Here is a 23720-nt window from a genome sequence, read left to right as displayed (position 1 = left end):
ATGACATTTTTTCATGGAATATTCATTTTTGTATATTGGGATTTCAACATGAAATGAGTTTCTATGCATCAAGAAAGCATGAAACTTAATCACCAAGTTGTATTTTAAACAAAGCAACTCATTCCCAACAAAGGAAGTTAGAACATATGCAGAGTGTACTTGCTTCTACGCTTTTAAAAGATTGTGAACAGTTGGGATAAGAGTTGCCAAAATTAAAGAATGACTTTTATGAGGAGGATAAAAGAAAAGTCCTACTATAAAAATGTTTTAGAGTTCATTGAACTCTGCATATTTCAGCTCTGGTAGAACACAAATTACGGCATTCATTATTAAAATAGGCTTGAATCTCAAACAGAAAAATGAGGGGCCCAAGTGGTGAGCATTAAATTATACAACTTGTCATAAAATCTCTTATTATTCTAAGTAGTCTCGTGTTTTATTGCATCTTAAATACAAACTAAAGAAACCACGAAAAAAGGCCTTTTCTAGCAATACCAGTAAAATAAAATGGTTATTAAAGCACAGATACAAAGATTTAATAATAACATACACGACATAGTCAAACAAAACCTGTATGTTGTGCTTAACTTTGAGTACCCAAACTCCATATTTAACATGGTATTCAATGAAATGATTAGAGAAATTAAAAAATCTTATTAACAGAAACAGGCTTATCCATTGAGAAAATAACTATCCCATTCATTACCTTCTCACAAGATGGACATTTTTCTTTTATTTCTCCCATCTGTTGTCTTCATAGAACTTACATACAGGTTACCATAAGCTTTTTCAGTAGTAAGTCCTGTTAAGAAAACACAAACCAATAGCATGAAAGTAAGTATTTGTTCACAGACCTTCTGAAGTTAAATGAAATCCCTGAAGTGGCTATTTTTAGATATGTGAGCAAACTGTTCTACCACATTATTTTAGCAAATTTCAGAGCTAAACTGAGGAAGGAAAAAAAAATAGGAAAGATTGAGCTATAGTTGTGCTAATGCCTCTAAATTACTTTTTAATTTTATGCATTTAAAAGGGAATTTGATGTTGTTTGCTCTGTGCCTCATAAGTTCTAATGGGCAGCCTTCTTAGCTAATGCCATTGGGACTTGTGGTTGGTTGGTTGGTTAATAAAAAGTTATCCATTAAATCCAGAAATTATGAGACATGACACATATTAAAGGTAAAGATTTTTAATTCAGAATAGTCCTTCACCTTTTATAGTAGAGATAAATACTTTCCTTTGAGCATGGATCTACTTATTGGAATAGATAGCATATTATCTTTTCTTACATGAAACATCCTAATTCACCATCCTTAGTTTCTCTGGGTTATTCAAAGTAGAGTGAGAATTTCGTTACTACTTGTGAAGCAATATGAATGCCAAATCTTTCTAGATTTGTGCTCTTCCCCCCCAATATATTTTTTTTTAGATTTTTTTTATTTATTTGACAGAGAGAGACACAGCGAGAGAGGGAACACAAGCAGGGGGAGTGGGAGAGGGAGAAGCAGCCTTCCAGCCGAGCAGGGAGCCCGATATGGGGCTGGATCCCAGGACCCTGGGATCATGACCCGAGCTGAAGGCAGACGCTTAACAACTGAGCCACCCAGGAGCCCCCCCCCCCAATATTTTAATGTCATTGTCCTCACGTGTAATTCGGTAACATCAATTCTTGAGCCTTTCCAAAGAATTAAACCTGGTTTTTGTGGAAATCGCTCCTTCATTTCAAACTTATATTTTATCACTATAACATATTCGATTAAACAGTATAATTACAGTAGCAAGAATAAATGCATAAACAGGTTGGGAAGAAATATGAGTAATTTATATAAGCATATGGCTTGGGTGGTGGGAGGTCAGGTATTCAAATGCCAGAGGACAGTGTGCTAGGACAGGCCTTTACCACATCCTAGGCTTCAGACCCTGTGGCCTGGAGGGGACAAGAAGGTACTGGTAAGCCTTCACATTGGTTCTTTAAAGACCATTTAAGGGTGTTTTTGCTGAACAACTTTAAAGGCCTCTGGATAAAATGAGAAGCCAAATTTCAGGGACCTTCAAATATATATACTTCAACTTTCTGTTTGTACACTTAGAACCCAGACTGAACAAATCTGTGAAATAGTTATTTGGAAGGCATTGTATTTACTGACTTTGAAATGAAGTCACAAAATTTTTTATTTTCTTCATTAAATGTCTTATGAAACACATATCGAGTTGAAATAGGTATGATTAGTAACAGAATTTTACTCTTCATTTCAAAGTGGGGGGAAATGGATATTTTATCTTTTTCAGGTTGTAGTGATACCCTAAATTTGATGTCATGGCCCAGAATGATTTGCCTAATTGAGGAACATGTTCATCAATTTCCTTTAGTAATAGACATCTTGGTACAGAAACTATAGCTTCTCTAATGTCTTTGTCCTTGTTCTTTGTAGTAGTGAACAAAAATGGCAGGTAGCTTTACCTCTAGGCCTCCCTGAGCACAGGTTGGTCATTTTTTTAAGGCTATGAATTCAGAAATAATAGAAGTGTATTTCTCCCAGTTTATACCGGGGACGAACTGGGAATGAAGAGGTTGAGGGAATTGGGGGAAGGAAGTATTTACACCTCTGTCTCAGCCAGTCTTCCCTCATTCAAGAGCCCAGCAATTTTTAACTTCTCTTTTAACAATCAGCCCATAAGCCAACATCCTAGGGTGTCTTCCTTTACTTAGCCTGGAAGATCTGGCATGATCAAATTCTGGGTTTATTCATGGTCAGATTAAAACTATGGGACAGAATATACCAGGAAAGGTGTTTATATGAATGATCAATAGTGTCTAGCCTGCATTGAATTCTGGTTTCTGGTTAGTTTACTAAATGTGTTTATACTCTCCCCATTTCTACCTAAAAACAAAACAAAACAACAAAACAAAAAATAGTAAAAATAACAAAAACAACAGATTATTTGGGGTTTAAAGAGTATGAATCACGTGGGGCTTTTATATCCATTATCTTATTTTTTCCTTCTAATAACTCTATGTGATAGGAGTTATTAACAGCACCATAATTCATGGATGGGGGAGGCAGGGCTTACAAGGATTAATTTGCTCAAAGTAAAATAGGTAATAGTGACAAAAATGGGATTTGAACTTGGGTCATCTAATTTCAAAGTCTAGATCTTAATCTTAAAATACACTGCACCCTCCCGCCCCCCCCAGTTAATAATCGAGTCATTTCAGACTTGAAGAAATTCTGGGATGCCGTGTTTTGACATCACAGGAACAGCTATTTGGAGGATTAAAGCCTGACCCTTTCAGAACTGGACTTGTGTAATTGACTTAACAGTGTGGGATAGTTGTCAAAAGACTTCGTGGTCTCATCAAACCCTGTAGCTGAAGGGGCACTTTGATTTTGTGGCGCTGTATTTTAAATAAAACTAGTCAAAGAAAGGAAGCATGATAGGTTAGGAATGGGTAACCAAGATGCTCACAGACCAAATGAAGAAATGGAGGACACAAGAATATCTGAATGAGGATTTGGAAGATGCATTTGGTTTGGAAAATACAATTTTTTGATGACTTTTGGGAGAATCATTTCAGCAGAAGATAGAAAAGGGTACCAGTTTGCAACAAGAGTACACAGGAAGTGAGAAAGTGACAGCAGTTGGTATAGTCTGTCTTTCAAAATGTTTAGCTAGATATCCCAGTCAAACTCTTCAGTTAAGCAAAAATTATGTCTAGAGTACTTGTACCTATGTCTGTCAATTCTGTCTGTAAATAGAAGGTCACCTAGCATACTCCTTGTTGATTTATTTCCCTCCAATGTATCTTTTTCTCTTTCACCTTGTCAGCTGTTTTATTAACTGGAGAGTCACTTTTTATTTTATTATTTTGCCACCTAAATAGAGTAAACTTGGAGATTTCTTACAGGTATGTTTTAAAGCAGTGTAGCAAATTTAACATACTTAATTTACATTTATAACGTGGTATCTGAAATATAGGTGTTTATAAATAGATAGAATTCATTGTGATTAAGCAAAACTCAGGGGATTGTATCTCACTCATAATCTAACATTTAAAGAAGACTTCTCCCCATCCTCACCCCTGCCCCTCCATCCGATTTTGAAGTAATAAAGCCCAATCTTAGCTTTGGAATTGGCCTTTGACTGGAATAAAAGTTTAAGCAAACATTTTGATGAGCCAGTAGTGTATATTTCATCCTCATATGCCCTCAAAATGAATAAACTTTGAAAAGTAGAGCTAATTCTATCCCAGTATTTGATGAGAATGCATTAAACAGAAGGTAATGAGTGATTGCAGTGGTGCCACGGAGACCCAGGGTTTCTAGAAACAACAATTCAAGGCACTGATTACAATTTGAGGCTGCTGTATAAGTCCTCCTGGGGTATCAATTAATCCCTGAATTCTTTCTGTTCCACATTATTTAACAAAGGACCTGAAATTAATGGTATTACTTCTTCGACCCAAAAAGTTAATCCCTGACTGGGTGAAACATGTGTCTGGCTCTCTGTAAATCATGATTCAAAGTTAGAGAATTTTACTTTATATCCTACCCCAACCAATTGAGAGTAATCTCTCTTCCCCGTATTTATTAATTCCTATAGAGATATCACTGATATTTACCCAAATTTTGATATTTGAGTAATTTAATGTAAGTTATTATAGCCTACTAAATATTATATAAGTATAAAAATAGTTACATTAAACCTATACATAAAATATTTAATAAAGCTGAACATATTTATACCCTAAGACTCAGTAATTTCACATCAGAAGATATGTCAAAAATATTCATTACAGTTCTATTCAATATAGTCCCAAACTGGAATCAACTCAAGTGTGTTTCAGAAATGGAATGGCTAAATAAAAGATGGTATATTCCTATAATGGAATATCATACAGGAATGAAAACAAATGAGATATCATCACAGGCAATAATATAAATGAGTGTGATAACCATAATTTTGAGCAGAAGAAACCAGATACAAAAGCACATGTGGTGATGAGTCAGTCTATCTATCCATCTATCTATCTATCTATCTATCTATCTATCTATCTATCTATCTATCTATCTGTTTTGGACTGAATATTTGCATCCCCCCAAAATTCATATGTTGAAGTTCCTAGTGTGATGGTATTTGGAGTTGGTCCTTTGGGAGGTGATTAGGTCATGAGCCCATAGAGCCCTCATGAATGGGATTAGGGCCCTTATAAAAGAGACCCGAGAGTTCTCTTGCTCTTTTCCCCATGTGAGGACACAGCAAGAACTGCTCATTAACTGTTTTGAATATTTTCCACATATCTTTTGAAGTGGAATTGCCTTCCTTGAACCAGGAGGTGGTCTGTCACCAGACACAGAATTTGTTGGTGCCTTGATCTTGGACTTCCCACCCTCCAGAAGTGTGAGAAATAAATGCCATTTAAATCACTCAGTGAATGATATTTGTTATAGCAGCTCAAATGCTCTAAGATAGTATCTATCATAGGCAAAGCTGGACTGTAACCGAGTTAGATTGATGATCTTTGCAGGAGAGGGGCTGTGGGAGGGCTTGATGGGTATTCTGCAGCACGGATGATGTTCCACTTTTGATCTGCATGCTGGCTAAAAGGATCAGTCCACTTTGTAAAAACTTATTGAGTTGATGATTTGTTCCCTGATTGTATGCAAGTTATGTGTTAATAAGTTGCACTTTAATAAATGTTCTTGCTAGGAACAACCTCCTGAGACCTGTTATGTGCCAGTTTTATTATCTAGTAGCCACCAAATCAATAGAATACATTCTTAATATTTCAACCTGTAGGCTTTCTGAATTGAGGATAAATTCAAATAGAAACTCCAACAAATTAACTTTGAGCAGATGATATTTAATTCAAACAAGATCAAATAGGAAATTGCCCTTTCTTAAAGATGCTATTACAGTGGTGTGCTACCTAATTATAGATACTAAATCACTTGCTTTTATTCATTCTGTTTTTAAGAAGCATAGTAGTGTGGGAGGCATTCATGAATCAAAATTTTTGATAACACGTGAAGAGACACTTAGAGGTATTGTTAAAACACATTCTCTAAAGAAAGGCTAAGCTAATTTGAGCTTGACCTTATCAGCAATCCAAATTCAACAAGTACGACCTCCTATAATGTTCATGAGAATTATATGTGGCAGGAGAAGAATTTAGTGTAATAGAAGTCAAGACATGGTAAGAGAGGACCAGTGTAGTTGTAGCTACTGTCCATGATAAGCACGTGCTAGGTAAAAACCCAAGAAATAATTTCATCTTATCGTTGGCCAACACTCCAGGAGGAATATGTTTTACAAGTAGCTCTCAGAAACACAATGTTTAAATAATATAAAAGAGGGAGTAGTAAATTCACTTTTTCTTGAAATTCACTTACTTTATAAATAAAAAAGCTTGCCTCTTCCTCCTGAGAACTAAGAGAGGCAGACAGCCTGAGTCCTTCTCTGCCTCTGTTTCCATAAGGGCGGGTAGCAGAGAGAGTTGTGCCATGATTGTGGAAAACTATTTTCCAGTAGAAATGATCAGAGTTGAATGGAACATTTGCATTGCTGGTCCATATTCTTTGATTTGATCTACCAATTATCTGATTCTGCTCAGGATTGTATTTTGGCTACAGGTAGAGTTTGTCTGCCTACATGTTAGTTCAAAAGTGTATAGTTTGAGTGTCTACTCTGTACTAGGAAAAGTGTTAAATCCTACCAAACATGGGTATGATCTCTGTTTTCAAGAAATAGACACTAAAGACCAGGTATATATGCAAATGAAGAATTGACACAGATCATATGAAAAGAATTTAAGAGCAATAGGGGCTCATGGCAAAGGATTGTTTTTGGCAATTGTGACCATAGTAGGCTTCATGGAATAGATACAGCAAATGATTTCAGTATTGAATGTTGGCTGAAATATAAACATGACGAGGCATAAGAATGGCATTCCAGGAAGAAGAGTTAGAGCAAAGGTACAGAGGAGAGAAAAGAATGGATATTGAGAGTAAATAATGAGTCATTTATCTTGATAGGAATATGTATAAGAGCACCATGAGGAATAAGACTGCAAAATTTACCAGAGTCAGATCATGGAGGAATTAAGCTTATGTATTTTGTTCACGAGGCAAGTGACCCAAATGACATCATTTATTGGGCAACTATATATAAGATATATTGGAGCACACAAAAGACTCTGGAAAATTCCAAAGGAATAATCTAGCTTGGTTTGCCAATCCATGAGGAGAAAAGTCAGGGTAATACTGGTAGGGAAAAAAAAAATCTATAAAACTATTTTCTTTTTAAAAAAATATATATTTTTTTCCCTCTAAGGAAGAAAGGATGTAGCGGGTTTTTCCCCTACTCACTCATTTTTTTCCCATTTGGCTCCAAATCCTGTATTTCTAAGTACATCTGCAAGTTCAGATAGAGCAAATTTCAGATGTGAATGAAAAATAGAATGCTCTTAATTTTCAAATAATGCCTGCTTTAATGGTAAAATGGCTGTGACAAGATTAGCCAGAATCATAGCACTCATTTTATGAAGAAAAATAAGTCAGTGACAGTCATTTTATTTATACAGCCATCTGCACATTCGTGTCTAAATCCTTCTGGTATTTGAAAATGCAACTTCCAAATTCGGGATCTTACTGGGAGGCCTGAGTCATTTGGAAGCCAGCAAGAGTGACGGCAAAGACAAATTTTTTTGTGGGCCCTTCATTCCAGCCTTTTATACAGTTAGCCTTTTTATGAGCTGCAATCTCTGTGAAATCAAGCAAATTCCAATAAACAGGCAAACTACTGCCTGGAGTTCCATCCTGCAAAGGCTGGTCTGGTTTAAGATTAAATGTAGGGAAGGTGGTTTGGAATAAGATCAGAATAGGATGATGGAATCACTGAGTTTGTGAGGCAAAGGGTCCTTGGAGATAGCCTTGCTGAGCATCCACGTTGAGCAGAGATGCTCAAGAGTGCTCTGGACAAGCCCAGGGATTGCAGGACTCCAACTCTAGGTACAGAGACACACAAACACGCACGCGTGCACACACACGTCATTTAAAGCAATACCCTTTGGTCTTCTTTCAATATACTGAATATTCCTCTAATAAATAGGAGTTGAAATGGCAGACCTAGTAGAGCAGCTTGCAGAATCCAGTTTATGGATTCATTTCATGGATGATCTAATGGTCTTTATAAGGTACATAGTCTTTATAAGGTATTTAACATAGGGTATGTCAACTTTAAATGTCAGTTCCTTTCTCTTGTTCTATTCTCTTTGAGTTCTGTGTTCGTGTTATTTCACGACTTCAGTATTTACAAATAATTCTTTTTTGGTGCTTGTTTTTTATTTTTCTGGTATTTAAAAAATACTCCCAACTCTTCCTTTACTGCATACGTGGATTTCATCAACAGGGTCCTTAGCTTGCATGATTCTGTTATCCTTCTCCATGCAAGCTACTCCAACCACATGTTACCATGTTTAGAGTCTAAGACTCAAGTTGCTCTAGAGAATCATACGAGGCAATTCAAAACATATCTATTAACCTAGATGCTTATCTAGGAAATATCTTAGAAATGGAAATGGAGATATCTTAGAAATGTCATTATACACAGTACAGTTAAAGTACTAATTGCTGGTTTATTCTTTTTAAGGATGAACTTTTTATTTATTTAGTTTTTAAAGATCTTATTTATTTATTTGCCAGAGAGAGAGAGCGTGCACACAAGCAAGGGGAGCAGCAGAAGGAGAAGTAGGCTCCCTGCTGAGCAAGGAGCCCAATGTGGGACTCAATCCCATGACCCTGGGATCATGACCTGAGCCGAAGGCAGATGTTTAATCAACTGAGCCACCCAGGCATCCCTTATTTATTTTTTTTAAAAGATTTTATTTATTTATTTGCCAGAGAGAGAGCACGCGCACAAGCAGGGGGAGTGACAGGCAGAGGGAGAAGCAGGCTCCTCACTGAGCGCAGAGCCCTATGTGGGACTCCATTCCAGGACCCTGGGATCATGACCTGAGCCCAAGGCAGACACTTTACCTACTGAGCCACCCAGGCATCCCAGGGATGAACTTTTTAAAAGCAAGTTTAAGAATTTCTCAGAATTCTTAATCTCAGGAAACAAACTGAGGGTTGCTGGAGTGGTGGGGGGGTGGAGGGATGGTGTGGCTGGGTGATAAACATTGGGAAAGGTATGTGCTATGGTGAGCACTGTGAATTGTGTAAGACTGTTGAATCACAGACCTGTACCTCTGAAACAAATAATACATTATATAAGAAGGAGAAGGAGAAGGAGAAGAAGAAAGCAGGAAGGGAAGAATGAAAGGGGGGAATCGGAGGGGGAGACGAACCATGAGAGACTATGGACTCTGACAAACAAACTGAGGGTTCTAGAGGGGATTGGGGTGGGAGGATGGGTTAGCCTGGTGTTGGGTATTAAAGAGGGCACGTATTCAATGGAGCACTGGGTGTTATATGCAAACAATGAATCATGGAATACTACATCAAAAACTAATGATGTAATGTATGGTGATTAACATAACATAATAAAATAAAATTTAAAAAAAAAGCAAGTTTACTCTGTGCTACTTTAAAGTTAGTCTTTGAGTAAGAAGATATGTCACTATGAATAACATTTTTATTCTTACATAGAGAAAGTCTGCTTGTTTGATATAGTAAGATTTGTATGATCCTCTTTTATAAGAATTACCCCAGGGGCGCCTGGGTGGCTCAGTCATTAAGCGTCTGCCTTCAGCTCAGGTCATGATCCCAGGGTCCTGGGATCGAGCCCCGCATCAGGCTCCCTGCTCCACGGGAAGCCTGCTTCTCCCTCTCCCACTCCCCCTGCTTGTGTTCTCTCTCTCACTATGTCTCTCTCTGTCAAATAAATAAAATCTTAAAAAACATAAATAAAAATAAAAAAAGATGTTTAGAAAAAGAAAACAATATTTTTGTTCACCTACATGAGCCTTGAGTGATATGACTTAGTAGTTGTGTCACATCTATAAATACATCTTTTGGCAACCGAGAAAATCACTTTTCTTCTGCTCACTTTAGAAATAATAAGAGCCCTTTGCAATTTAAACTCTGAGGAAACAATCATTCCGAGGACCTTGATGGACAAACCAACTTCTCTAGCCCCTGCCTTTCTAATCTAAATCTTTCTGTCAAGATCTGATAGATTCTGTCAACCTTGATGACTGTCTTGGAATATAACTCCAAAGTTACTCTCAGCATTTTATTTGCAAAAGCACAAATTTCAGAGGCTTTTGATTTTTTTGGAAAGTGGCTGAATTCTTCACTCTAGACTTGGAACATTGCTGTGTAGAGCTCCACATTAGGTATGCAAAGGCATATCTCGTCTAATCACTGCATTCACCACCATTGGCAGGGAATTAACTTTAACTCTTAGTGGTCAAGATTGATCCTTTCAATTTCCAAATCTTTTTCTTTTGCTTTCTGACTCAGAAGCTCATTTAACTGGAAGAATATTTTCCACCTTACAAATTTCAGTCCATCATATTCTTTCTCACTAGTGGACTCTGCAAATGTGAAGGTACATCAATAAAAATGTTACATTAATTTATTTCAGCCATTTATCTTCATGGAGTAGAAACAAGGCAGTTCCAAACAAATTGAAAGCAAAAACAAAGTAAAGAAGGAAAAAAACAGGCTAAATAAGTGGATGTCAACACATTTAAATTGTAATTACATAATCAGATGCCTTATTTGGGCATGAATAACTAGACGTAAGATATTTGGAAGGTTTTGATATGTTATTAACTCTTAAGGATGTGAGACAGGTGACATATAGTATTATGCCTTCTTGTGCCCTAGGCTTTGTCTACAGTGGCACAGGGTTGGAAAAGTAAGCACTTACAGGTTCTATCATTGCAATATCCTGCAAGCCTGAATAATTCTGCCTCCTCTCTCCCCAAACTCTTTCCTCATCTTCACATTTTAGTGTCAGAAATATTCTATTAACTGATCGTTTTCCTCCTCACACATACACTTTGGTATTTAAGAAGTCTCTTCCAAAAAGAAAAAAATTAATGGTACAATCTTAGAGTTCAAAAGAAACTTGTCAATTAACCAAACTCCTTTTAAAGGTAGGAAAGCTGAGAATGAGAGAAGTCACATACATCTAGCTGGAGGTAAGACTAGGTACAGACCCTAGGTCTCCCTTGTTTCCTACCTCAAAACCAGGCTCACACACCATTTATTGCATTTTCTTCATATAAATATAAATATATATATATTTATATATATAAATTATATAAATATAAATAACTTTTAAAAATTTTATGTTCAGTTTAGATAAGATAAATGTTAGCTAAAGGCAGAATTTTTTTAAAAAATCACCCTAAATAGAACCAAGTTCTTAAGAGTCACAATTTACACGAAACTTGTAAAATGTTCATTTTCTTTTTTTTTAAGAGTCTATTTGAGAGAGTTGGGTGGGGGGAGCAGAGGGAGGGGGACAAGAAATCAAGAGTCAGACGCTCAACCAACTGAGCCACCAATGTGTCCCTAAAATGTTCATTTTCTTTTTTTTCTTAAGATTTTATTTTATTTATTTATTTGAGAGAAAGGGTGAGCAAGAGAGAGAATACCAGCAGGGAGGAGCAGAGGGAGAGGGAGAAGCGGACTCCTTGCTCAGCAGGGAGCCCAATGCGGGGCTTGATCCTGGGACTCTAGGATTAGGACCTCAGCCAAAGGCAGGCGCTTAACCAACTGAGCCACCCAGGCGCCCCAAATGTTCATTTTCAATACCAAATTGTTATATGTATTTCACGAAAGTAAGTTTGGAAATTTTAATATCAGTATTTGTCAATATTTTAATTTTTAGTATTCTTTATGAATCTACAAAATTTTCAAGTGAGCCGTTAATTTCAATATATAATTCATTGCTGCTTTCCTACGATGTTCAGCATTTACTGTCAAGTGGCCATAAGGTACAATAAATTATCTTGTATCACACAAAATTGTCACCTGAATGTTGTTAATGCCTCATAAGCACTAATAGAGTACAAAAGAATAGCCCATCAGGTTATTGAATTTGCTTTCAAGCAAATGCTGAATAACTCATCAGCTGTATGGCTATGCCTACAAGGTATATGAATTAACTATCTCCTCAACTGAACCACTTGTTATCACTTCAGTAATATTTTAATCTCTGTAATGAATCATGAAATCTATTTTAAAAAATTATTTGAATGACATTTGGTAGTATTCACATCATGAGCTTAAGCATTCTCCACCACGTCCATAAAATAAAGGTAAAATGCATCACCAGGCCAAACAGGATACATGGAAAAAGAGAAAAAAATAATTGCCTGAGAACGTCATGTAGGGAGCAGAATAAAAATGTTGTAGCCAAGTGGCAGGGAGAGAGATCTGAACTAGATTTTTAGAAGTACAAGCGTATTTTCCACAGTAAGTTGTACCTTACTTATGGAAAGGTAAATGTGTGAATGAAATTTTACCTGACAACAAAATTATTTTTGACATTTATACAAACCTATGAAAATATTTTTTTTATTTTTAGAATGGGATAAAGAAGAAATAATTATATACTGGGAGAAAGTGTCACTGTTGTTATGTTTGTTATGTCTGGGATAATATCTACCCAAATCTTTTCTTAACAATGGGAGTATCAAGAATTCTTATTAGGAGTATGGAAAATAAATTAGAAAGACTAATCATTGATATTTTAACACTGCATATATTTGAAGTGTACAGTTTAATCAGTTATGACATATGTATATGCCCACAAAATCATCACTACAATCAAGATCATCTTATATATATTCAGGTATTTATTTTATATATATATATATATATAACCAAATGTTTTCTAGTGCCCCTTTATAGTTCCTTCTATCCCTACAACCCTTTCACCCCTTTCCCAGTTGAGAGTACCACCAGGAAGAACCCAAATGCTCATCAATGGGGAATGGATAGACAATTATGATAGCCATACAATAGAATGCCATCTTATGATGAAAATGAGCAAGTGATAGACATGGATTAAACTCAAAACAGTTATGCTGAGTGAAAAGTCAGACAAAAAGAGTACATGCTGTACAACTCCATTTATATAAGATCTTAAGAAAGGAAAACTCTTTTATAGTGACAAAAAATGAAACGGTAGTATTTAACTAGCTTTTTGGTAAGGCGTGTGAGTTGTTTAAGAATTCAGCTTCAAATCCTTCAGTTCTTAGTCCACACAAAACAAAATACAACAGAATGAAAAGCCTTTAGTGCCTGACCCTAGCAAGTTTAAGAATTCCTTTAGAGCTAATATAGGTTCTCAGAAAAATCTGACAGGAAGAGGATAAAAAGCAGATGCAAAATATGTACAAGTTTTAGTCACACCACCGGCTCTCCATTTCTTGATGGCTTCTTTTTGCAAATTTGTCTTCTACCAAAGAACACACAAGAATCTTAGCTCTTAATTTAATATACTCGTCACTTGATTATTCATTAGAATTCATAGTTAGCTCTTAAGAACACACTTAGGTTCTTGATTTTTTCCTCCATATTAGAAAAGACAATTTATGCATAAGTTTGTGAAATTAAATTTGATTTAGTTAAATGGGGACACAAGAAAGTGGAAAATTTCCTACATGTTAGTTTTGAGTACCAAAGAAACATGACCTCGTTTCTATCTGAATCAATTGTTCTTCAACTGATTAGCAAATTGAATGCTTAGACGTTGCTAAACCTGTAAAATAATGACATCTTACTCGTGTGTTTCAACATACAGATCTGGTCATTAAAGACTGATGAATAGAACACTGACCTTAGACTATCCAGGTTTTCATGAAAATATTAACTAAATGGACAACAGAAGAATTGACATAATCAACAGATAATTAAACCTTTACAAATTGATGTTTGATTGTATGACTGGTTGATCAAATAACGAGTTGATTTAAGGCAGACAGGTTAAAAGGGAATATTTTATGGAAATGCTATCACACAAACATACACACACATAAGTCTTTTTGAAAGTTTTGCTAAAGAACTAAAATACTTGGTGTGTCTGGACAGCCTTTTTAGTTAGAACCTATAAAAATTGATCGTTGCCATTTCGTTATTAATAATAAAATGTACAATGTTCAAAATCATTTCTAATCATCTTCCAAGTTTGTGGTTACCTTGAGTGAATGCTTTTTTTCTGTCCAATATTAATACCATTTATAAGAATTTTTTTCTTTTAATGAAACATTATAGAATAAATAAGGTCACATTGCAATTAGTAAAAGGCACTGGAAGGTAGCACAAGTTTTGTATTAAATAAAAAATAAAGTGACCTTGAGATTATTTGTCATGACACCTAAGGAATATTTTCACGTAAACGTAGTGGACTTTAATACGTGCCATTGCAGAATGAGTAAAGATTATTTATTGTTTATCTGACAGGTAGATTCCTATATGTTATAAATTGATAAACTTTCAAATTATATTTTTTATGGAGTAATAGAAATGTAACAGAAAACATCTAAAGCTTTTTTTCCATAACAAAAAAAGTACATAAGAAAATTAGTCCATCCATACTTGTGCCAAAGGCAGAAATCCAAAAGACATGGTAGCAAAAGGCCAGGTCAGGAAGCCAGCTCAGCTCGCCATCTGTAGTAGAAAGCAGAGCCTATTTACAGAAAGGAAAATGTACGTTTAATGCAAAGAACATTATTACTAACAAGTAACTTACCTGGAATATGGCGCCATGGGGAGTTTGGAAATAAAAGAGTCAGCAATAAAGGGCACTAGTGTCCTCATAGGAGCATGATTAAGTGTCTGACCAAAGCTTCCACTTGTTTTTGCATTGAATTTTCCCCCTTTAGTTTGCAACATAAAGACAGGTCCCATAGGAAGGAAAACTTGTCATCTACAGATAACTACATCTATTTCCTGTGGGAAGAAATTCTTTTTATTGGACTTTGTGGGCCCATTCTTTATTTACTTACATTGTTTGGGTGGCAGTTATGGGAGGCATGGCTCCCCCTTCCCTATTGGAGGCAACATTTTTTTGGTGCAGTCCTCAAGGACTCTCTCCCAGTCTCCTTTTCCAGCCCAGACACGTCTACTCTAACCAGCCCATTGTTTGTCCTCAACTGTCACGGTATATCACATTCAAATCCAATGCCGTGTTCTTCGATTTGCTATTAAACTCTGTAAAAACAAAATGAAAAACAAACTCTCTAACCTAGGAAATACACCCAAAGTAACCAAACAAAGAGCAATATGAGGCTGGCGCAATGCCAAGGATTTCATTTGGTTTGTTTCCATAATGAGGACAGTGGCCCCCTGGGTTAGTTGCTATTATCTCACACTCCTGTTTTATAGTGGAAGGCACACATCCAGCTGGAGTTGCTGAGTGCCATACACACATAAAGAACAGAGGTCTGATTTATACTCAGGCTGTCCGATACAGACCTACACTCCTAACCACAAGGACATATTGTGTCCTCCATTTTTAATAACTAGTTTCAAAACTGAGGCCTCCGTAGACACCATTCCTGCTCCACCATTGCATTTTGCCCACTTCCTTAGCATTGGAGACTGTATTTATTTTATACATTCACATACACCTCTCTCTGTCTCTATCTATTTAGTGTTATGTGACTTCTTTGTGGTGCCTGGAGCTGTATGAGGTGCTTTTTATGTTTGAACTTATTTAATTATTACAATTATCCTGTGAGAATGACATTTTTATCCTTGTTTTACAGAAGTTAAGTGATGCAATGAAGGGCCATGGAGTTTACAAAAGGTTGAGTTAGGATTCAGATGCCTAACCCCAATCTCTACCTCCTAAATGCTTTTACTCTTTATTATGTGAAGTGCTCCCTTATTTCCCTCAGGTTTTACCTCCAGTAGCTAACTATACATTCTTTTAGTCTAGGGATAATACCTCTTGGGTCTTTTGCAGTTCCTGTGGCACCTAACAGACCAAAAGCAACACAGTAAGAACTTAATAAATATTTCTAATCTTTGAATTCCTGTCCTGGTCTTTAAGTCTCCAACTGAGACAAATTTACTACAAAATGTGTGGACTCCTGAAAAATAGCCCATGACAGAAGATTTCCAATTGAGGAACACTGATAAGAACTCTGTCAGTCCGAGAATGTCAGGGTCAAAAGATGATTCATATGCAATGTAAATATTATTTACCTTTCTATACTTTCAAGTCTCCACAAACAAACTTCAAATCATAAACAGTCCTAAAGGACTATGTTCCCTTTTATCCCCCCACAAATAGCCTTTGGCTAAAAAAAATTACCTAGGACTAAGGAAAATGTTTATGACTTATCCCTTTTCTCCCCTCCAGGATATTATTTTAAAATTCTACTTTGCATTGCCATAAACCTGATTCTTTCCTCCTCATTAGCCTTCTATCTCACTCCTCCATGGGAGAATATGGGTTCTTCTATTTACCCCATGTGTCCCTTTTCTCTTTCTTCTTCCATGTCTTTGTCCGTATTCCTCATCTAGGTTTTACTTCTTTTTTTCCTGTCTCTTGGCATTCTTCCCTACATGGAAATCCAAAGTAAAGCCATTGTGATATTGGGGCATTCAGGAAATGACGAGGGATGCTCTTGTCTGAGTTTTCACTGCTGTTCCTAGGGAATGCCTAATGTATTTATTTCAAAGTCTAAGGGCATCGTTGTTTCTTATCAGGGAAGGTTTTCTTTTCTGTTTATATTATAGAGGAGACTTTTTTCTACTAAAAGGGGTATAACTCTCCCCTGCTGTCACTGCAGCTAATACAAAATAGACATTTGCTGAAATGCAGCCGTGAATAAGGATACAGATTCCAACCAGAGTATTTAAGCAGACAGCGGCCGGTCAGGCTTTTCTGTGGCAAAATGGATGGAGGGGAAACAGTCTGTAGGAATTCAGTTTTTTTAAATCACTTAGCTGTGCTTTGGAAGTTCAAAGTGAACCCAGGCTTTGTGTGAAGACTGTGACCGAAGAAGCAGAAAGTCTAAGAGAGATGTTCTGGGAAAATAATCAAAGGAGTGTACAGAGGAGAAACACAGACAGGAACATCATTCCCCATCTTAGCTACTGATCAGAAATAATACCAGCTGGGAAAGAAGAGGAAATGGGGCATAGGAATCACATCCTCCGTAAAGTTTGGGTGGCTTCTTGTTTATTAGTATATAGAGTAAAATCTGCATTGTTTACATCACAAAATGTAGGTTCATTCATTCTCAGCAATATTTTATGTACCTTCCTAAATTCCAGAATTAAAGGGCCCATCGAGTATCATTCATTTTTTTATCTATAAAGGTCAAATCCAAGACTATCAATTGAGACTCATTATCAAATTCTATCATAATAGGCTTATTCTCCTAGGTATATAGGCACATTACAGAACAGCATGGCTCGCTCCCTTCTCTAAATACACATAGCACTTTAAACCCCTACCAAATAATTATATATCCCTTTGTGTTGTGGCTTGCAATCTATGAATTAATTCTATCCCCTCAGGTGGTCTGAGAGTCTTTGAAAACAGGAATTGTGTGTTACATTTTCTTGTACAGTAGAATAGCACAGTAACTAATACAAACCTTCATAACACAACTAAATCCTTACCCTACACCAAACTCCTTCAAGGGTAGCATAGAAAAGTTTTTAAAAAAAGTCCGAGGTATGAATTCTTCTTTTTTTTTTTTTTTGCTTTTTCTTCCTTTCCATCTCAGATACCCCTCCAATATTGGAAAAGAAGGTAGCTTCTTCCTTTCTAGAGTCAGTCTTTAGCACTGGCTAAATTCATGCTCAATCACCAATAACTCTCAGTAACTAACAATCTGTGGATTAATAAAGCACTAAAAGCTTTTTTTTTAAAGCTTAGGGGAATAAGGGGAAGAGGGGTCCTATATTTGAATATGATTCTCCTTCTGTAGAAGAGAGTTTAAAACTGAAAATTTTCCATTTCTGGCATTGCGAGAGCAAGAACGTAATTTTCTAAATATATTGTTAAATAGATTTTGATTGTGTGGTTGAAGAAAAGAAAGGGAATATCTGTATCTATGTCTACATCTATATCAGCTTAAAGACTCTGAATATTCATTTATACTTCTCATTTTCCAAATGAAGAGATAGTTTTAATTGCCCTACCACTGGTCTCAAAGATAGAAGTCAAGAACTTCAGTTCTCATCCTAGACCTGCTACTTATCCTACACCAGCCTGGGCAAACTATAAAAATTCTGGATTAAATCTCTTTATCTGGAGAAGGATTTCTGAAGTCCTTTCCAATGACATGCTTCTATAATGATTCTCACTTTTGTATTCCACTACTTTTAAGATGGACCCACAACTTCTGTTTTATTGTAGCTTGCTCTGTCTTTAGACTGGCTCTGTCCAAAGCACATACACCTATGTGTGTGCAAACACACACACACACACATAATAGATTGGGGCACAGCTGTATGGCTTATTAAATTGGTCCTGGAGTTAACAGTAAGTACAGATCCTCCAAATGCTCAAGCAGCTGTGAAAATCTGTAACGACTATAGTCTATTTGCCACATCTGGGTGGGATGTACCTTTGGTACCACCATTATGACACAAATCGACTTTGGCCACACTTTCCCAGCTAATCAGGGTTTCTGACTTCAGTTGACAAGTGTTTTTAGGTTGTTTTCAAAAAAGCAAGCGTGTACCCATAAAACTGGTATACAGACTTTCCTTTTAGGGATTTCTGAAGGCACTAAACCACATTTTGCAAAGTTCTGTGAGAATCATAATAAATGGACAAAATATAAGTGACAAATATTTCTGCCAAATTATATGACAGTGGAGCCAGGCTTTTGTACATCTTTTTATGATCTTGAAATGAACATTATCTAGTTTACAGCATTTCCTTGAGCTCATGTGAATGCCTTTTTCCCAAACTAGCATTTTAATAGATTTTCCTCTCTTTGACACATTTTCCCAGGTTGCAGTTAATATTTCAAGATTTGAGTACAGAGCTTCTGTACAGCATACTTCTTTCACAGTTGCTAGTTTTCTCAAAGTTTGAAAGTAAATTACCTATTAGAATTGCAATAGATAGAAGCCCTGGAGCAGCCAGTTTGAAATAATGAAGTGTCTTTGTGAGCACAGTCTCTTTTTAAACATCTCTGGGTTATAGAACAAGTAAACCAAATGTAGTAGACTTTTTATCAGACCTGATAGCAGACATTCAGGAAAACAGAGACAATGTCCTTGGAACTGGCATTTATCTGGCTTGCATGTCCTTAAAGCCATTGCCATTATACTACTTCAGTCCATCACTTCGGGAGTTTCCGGGCCTGTTTTTAATACATATAGAATGTAAACACAATTTTTTAGAACCATACAGAGTATTAGCCCCAGAACAGACAGAGAAGGCCTGGGAATGAGAACTTACTTGACAATCACCTGAATCTGTTTAAGGGAACACACTTGCAGTCAGTTCCCAAGCAAAGGCGAAACATGTAGATCAGCATCTCGGAATGACCGTTTCTCCCCTCAATAACTCTTAGAAATATTGAATTTTAAAAAATGGTTTGTAATTGAGCAGATGTCACTTGCAACTTTCTAGAAAACTTACTTACCTGACATTTTTCATCGATTTCTCTTATATTAGAAAATGAAACGTCAGACACTATTAATTGCATTTTTACAATAAGTAGTTACAGCAGGAATAATGGCTAAATGAAGGTACTTTCTGTCTAATGCACAATGGATGTATTCATTTAAATGTATTCAGTTTAGATGAATGCAAAATGTCTATATTCATTACAGTTATACATACCTGTGGGCTGAATGGATGGGGTGGTAATTACTACCTTTATAAATGGGACGGTATTGTCAGTTTGGAGGTAGAAAATCCCTTTTCTTACCATATTTTACACAATAGATACAATCCTAGAATCTTTCCTTCAAATGTAGAAATTTTGCCCTTGAATTTCTAGTGGATCTAATGACTGTAGGTCATGCTTTTCTGGAAGAGTGGCAAGGGCTGCTCTTTGTCTCACGGAAAATGACAGAGGGGGACTGAGAGTCTCAAGATCTCTCCATACAAAGAAGCTCACATTTGTCATTTGGCGTGCCTCAGGCTCAGCTGTATGCATAACATAGCATAGATTTGATTATTCTTATACCATCCGTTGTTTTTAAGTTCAGTGAAGGTAGGGCTATTAAATTGTGATTTAGTTGCATACTTTTTTCCCCTCAATAAGAGCCTATTTTTTCAAGAGCAGTTTTAGGTGTACAGAAAAATTGGGCAGGAAGCACAGAGAATTCCCATATACTAATCTCCCTTATTATTGGCATTTTGCAGTTGTGTGGTGGGTTGGTGTGTTCCAACTGATGAACTGATAATGGTACATTGTTATTAGCCAAAGTCTGTAGCTTATATTAGGGCTCACTCTTGAGTTGTACAGTTATATGGGTTTTGACACCATCATCCATATTTCAGACGTTCCAATTCTCTCCCCTTTAGCACTATAACCAGACAAAAAGTGAGAAAGAAATCAAATGTATTTATTCTTTCACTCGCTATATTTATTCGTTTGTGTTTTCACTAATGGGTGTTAGCAGGCCAAGGACTGCTATTTAATGGATTCAACCACTTCCCTGACCCTGCGTTAATTTACATATCTTTTCATGCATCCTCTTTTTCTCTCAATATACTGTTTGGTTTTACTGATGAGGGCTGGAATGTTCTCCATTAGAGATTGGTGGTCCTTGCACCTTGATGAGCTAATATCATGTTGTGTCCAGGAAGGCTCATCAGTTGATGTGTATTTTACTGTTTCATTGGTTGTTAAAAACCTCTGCAAACCAATACATGACCTTTAAAACATGTGCATTGTAGCATCTGTATTCGATCAATAAGCAATCTGAAAATTATACCTGCGCCTTTTGCCTCCATTGCAGACAAGCACAGGTAAGCAATGAAGTAATAGCTACTGTTATGATTATCTTAGGGTACATCAGGAACTGCCTTATTCTCTTTCTAAATTGGTTTTCTGGGGGAAGAACTGTATATTAATTTATGCTGAGGAAGATGTCGTTGGCAGAATGCTGATGAACAGTGGTTCTAGTGGAAATGCATGTGTTTTTCAAAAATAGTCTCTGTTCAAATGCAGCCAATTAGGAAGCTTTTCTAAAATAAGCAGTTATACAAGCAAACTTTAAGTATTTAATTGTTACTTCATGAGCAGGAATGTAGTCATCACTCTGCCATCTTGCCTGTAAGTCAGAAATCTGTCATTTCTGTCCAAATTAGAAATGATGCCGAATCGTCTCCAAACCATGCTACCCAGACGCAAGTTCATATATTTAATGTGGTTCTATTTATCTTCTAACCTGGGCACCTTAAGTGAATTATTAATAAGAGGGGAAAAGCTCTCTTTCAAGTCTAGGAAGTGGCTGACATCATATTTCCCTGGGCATTGACAGAAAGGTATAATTTTGGTCGTGTTCTACTTCAAGTCTGGGAAAGCAACACTTGATTCTTAATGAATTGTAATGAGAAGAGTGGATTATGGCAAAATGGGAAGAGTATTGAAAGTCAAGAATCTGTAATTCTGCTTGTGAATCTGTGTGCCGAGCTCCCCTTCCTTCCTTTAGGGTAGTTCTTCAATAAGCTCCTTAGACCTCAGAATCTACATTTTTTAAAAAAAAGATATTGTTCTAAAAGTCTAAAAGTTCCATGTGTTTAGGATCATACTCATCTGCTTATTCTCCCATTATCTCAACAGTTTAATTCATGATAGACGTACATTGCCCACGCTATCTATTATGTAGTGGGAATAGTATTCTCTGCTTTTTTAATTCATTAGTTTCACTTATTCAGCAAGTATTTATTGAGTTTTTCTAGGTAATAAGTACCATGGTAGACGCTATATAATGCAAAGACCGTTCTTTCTATAAAAGAAGCAAGTCACATCTTTAGGAAAATCAATATTAGTGATATTAATGTTAACTGAGCACGTGGGGGATCTCTTGACAATGTGTGGTATTCCAAAAAAGTCCCAAAGTTAAGCAATTATGAGATAAAAACATCTGAAAATCCTTACTATATCAGCCAAATTTGCATTTATGAGCAGGGGGTTGACTGGGCTTTTGTATGAGACTGGGGGCGGTGAGAATGAGAAGGGCTCCTCTCACTTGCTCAAATTTCCATCAGAAAATGAAAGTTGTTTTGTATACTCCTGGGAGAATGGTACTGTTTTTTAAATAATTTTCTAATGTCACATGCATATAATGATGTGCACATTCATACATATATACACACATACACACACAGAATCTCTGGACATCAAGTTCCTACTTTTACCGTGCCCTGTACTAAGTGCTTCCATAAAAATAAACTCATTTTATACTCACAGCAATCCTGCAAGCCACTCATTATGCGCCTTAATTTATACTGAAATAACTGAAACTGCTAGAAGAGAGAGGCTGAGATTCAAGCTAGTCAGTCTCCAAGGAATAATTTTTCCCTATCACAAAAATAAAATAAATAAGTGAATAAAGCCCTCTAAAGTGAGTTTTCCATTACCCAGTCTGTTGCAGAGATTCAAGAAGACAATGGGGACCAAAAGAGTTTTCTGAATCCACTGCCACTTAATCGGGGGCGGGGGTGGGGGAAAGGAATGCACTCTCTTTGAAGCAGGATTTTATTTGGGGCCAATATAATAGAACAGGTTAGGGAATATTAGAATTCTTAAAGCAATCTCTTACACATAACAGTGAAAGGTCAAATGTGAGCTTTCATACAAAGAATATGAATTCAATCCTCAAAGCTCTGAGCTGGTATTACCATCAAGGAGATATGAAGAACAGCAATTGATTTTTTCTCTTCCTTTTTAATAATCAGGGCACATATTCACAACCAGTCGAAACAAGAGGACCACCTTGTATTTTCCTAGTGCCTATCTCTCAGCTTCAAGAGCTTAATAGATTTTTAAAATTATAATTACTCCCCTTACTCTCTCTGGGAACTAGGGCCTCTGCATCATCTCAAATCTACAAAAAGTTAGAAGAGGCAGCTTGAAATTTTGTGGCATCTGGATGAAGGCTAAGTAATTGGGGCAGCCTTTAGCATGGTGATTAATAGCTCTGAAGTCAGGCAAACTGATTTTTAGCGAGTTTCTAAACATGCTTGTGCCTTGCCTTCCATATCTTTGTTTGGAATAATGATAGATAGTACTTCATAAGGTTATTGTGAAGATTAAGGGAGTTAACAAGTGTGAAGCGCTTAGCAGATTTCTGGTTTACAGTGAATGCTCAGGGGGTGTTACTGTGTAATCATCATTACCATAATAAAATAATTTGGTAGCAGAACACCCGTATTTCTAATTAAATGCCTTTCTCTAGGCAGCATTCTTGCCACATTACAGACATACCTGTTATTTGCATGAATGTAAAATTCTTGGTGTAAAAAAGTACATTTTTCTCTCCCTGCACCCAAAATATTAATTATTAAAAGTAATTAATTACTACAGAATTCTTACTGAACTGAAACATAAAATGCCCACTGGCAATACCTAATGTTTTAAAAATGACTCTTTTTAAGATAACTGTCATATTCAATTTATAATTCATTTTCAATCTTTTAATGAATCATTGAGAACAGTTAAAATGAAGCTTTCTTTCACTTTATAAATGTTATTTTTTTTTCTGTTAAATAAGCTTCTAAAGCCCCTCTTTTAGGCAAAGTGTGAGAAGAGAACTTTGAGT

General features: G+C 36.3%; 1 pseudogene; it reads right to left on the bottom strand.

Moving 5' to 3' along the window:
• The window catches only part of LOC123840788 (60 kDa heat shock protein, mitochondrial-like), a 54441-nt pseudogene extending 34793 nt beyond the window's left edge, over positions 1-19648 (bottom strand).
• Between the last annotated feature and the right edge of the window lie 4072 nt (positions 19649-23720).

Source organism: Mirounga angustirostris, unplaced genomic scaffold (assembly GCF_029215605.1).
Source record: "Mirounga angustirostris isolate CCGP_5_RB_7025 unplaced genomic scaffold, mMirAng1.0.hap1 SCAF_12, whole genome shotgun sequence".
NCBI lineage: Eukaryota > Metazoa > Chordata > Mammalia > Carnivora > Phocidae > Mirounga > Mirounga angustirostris.
This window is presented reverse-complemented; position numbering and strand designations above follow the sequence as displayed.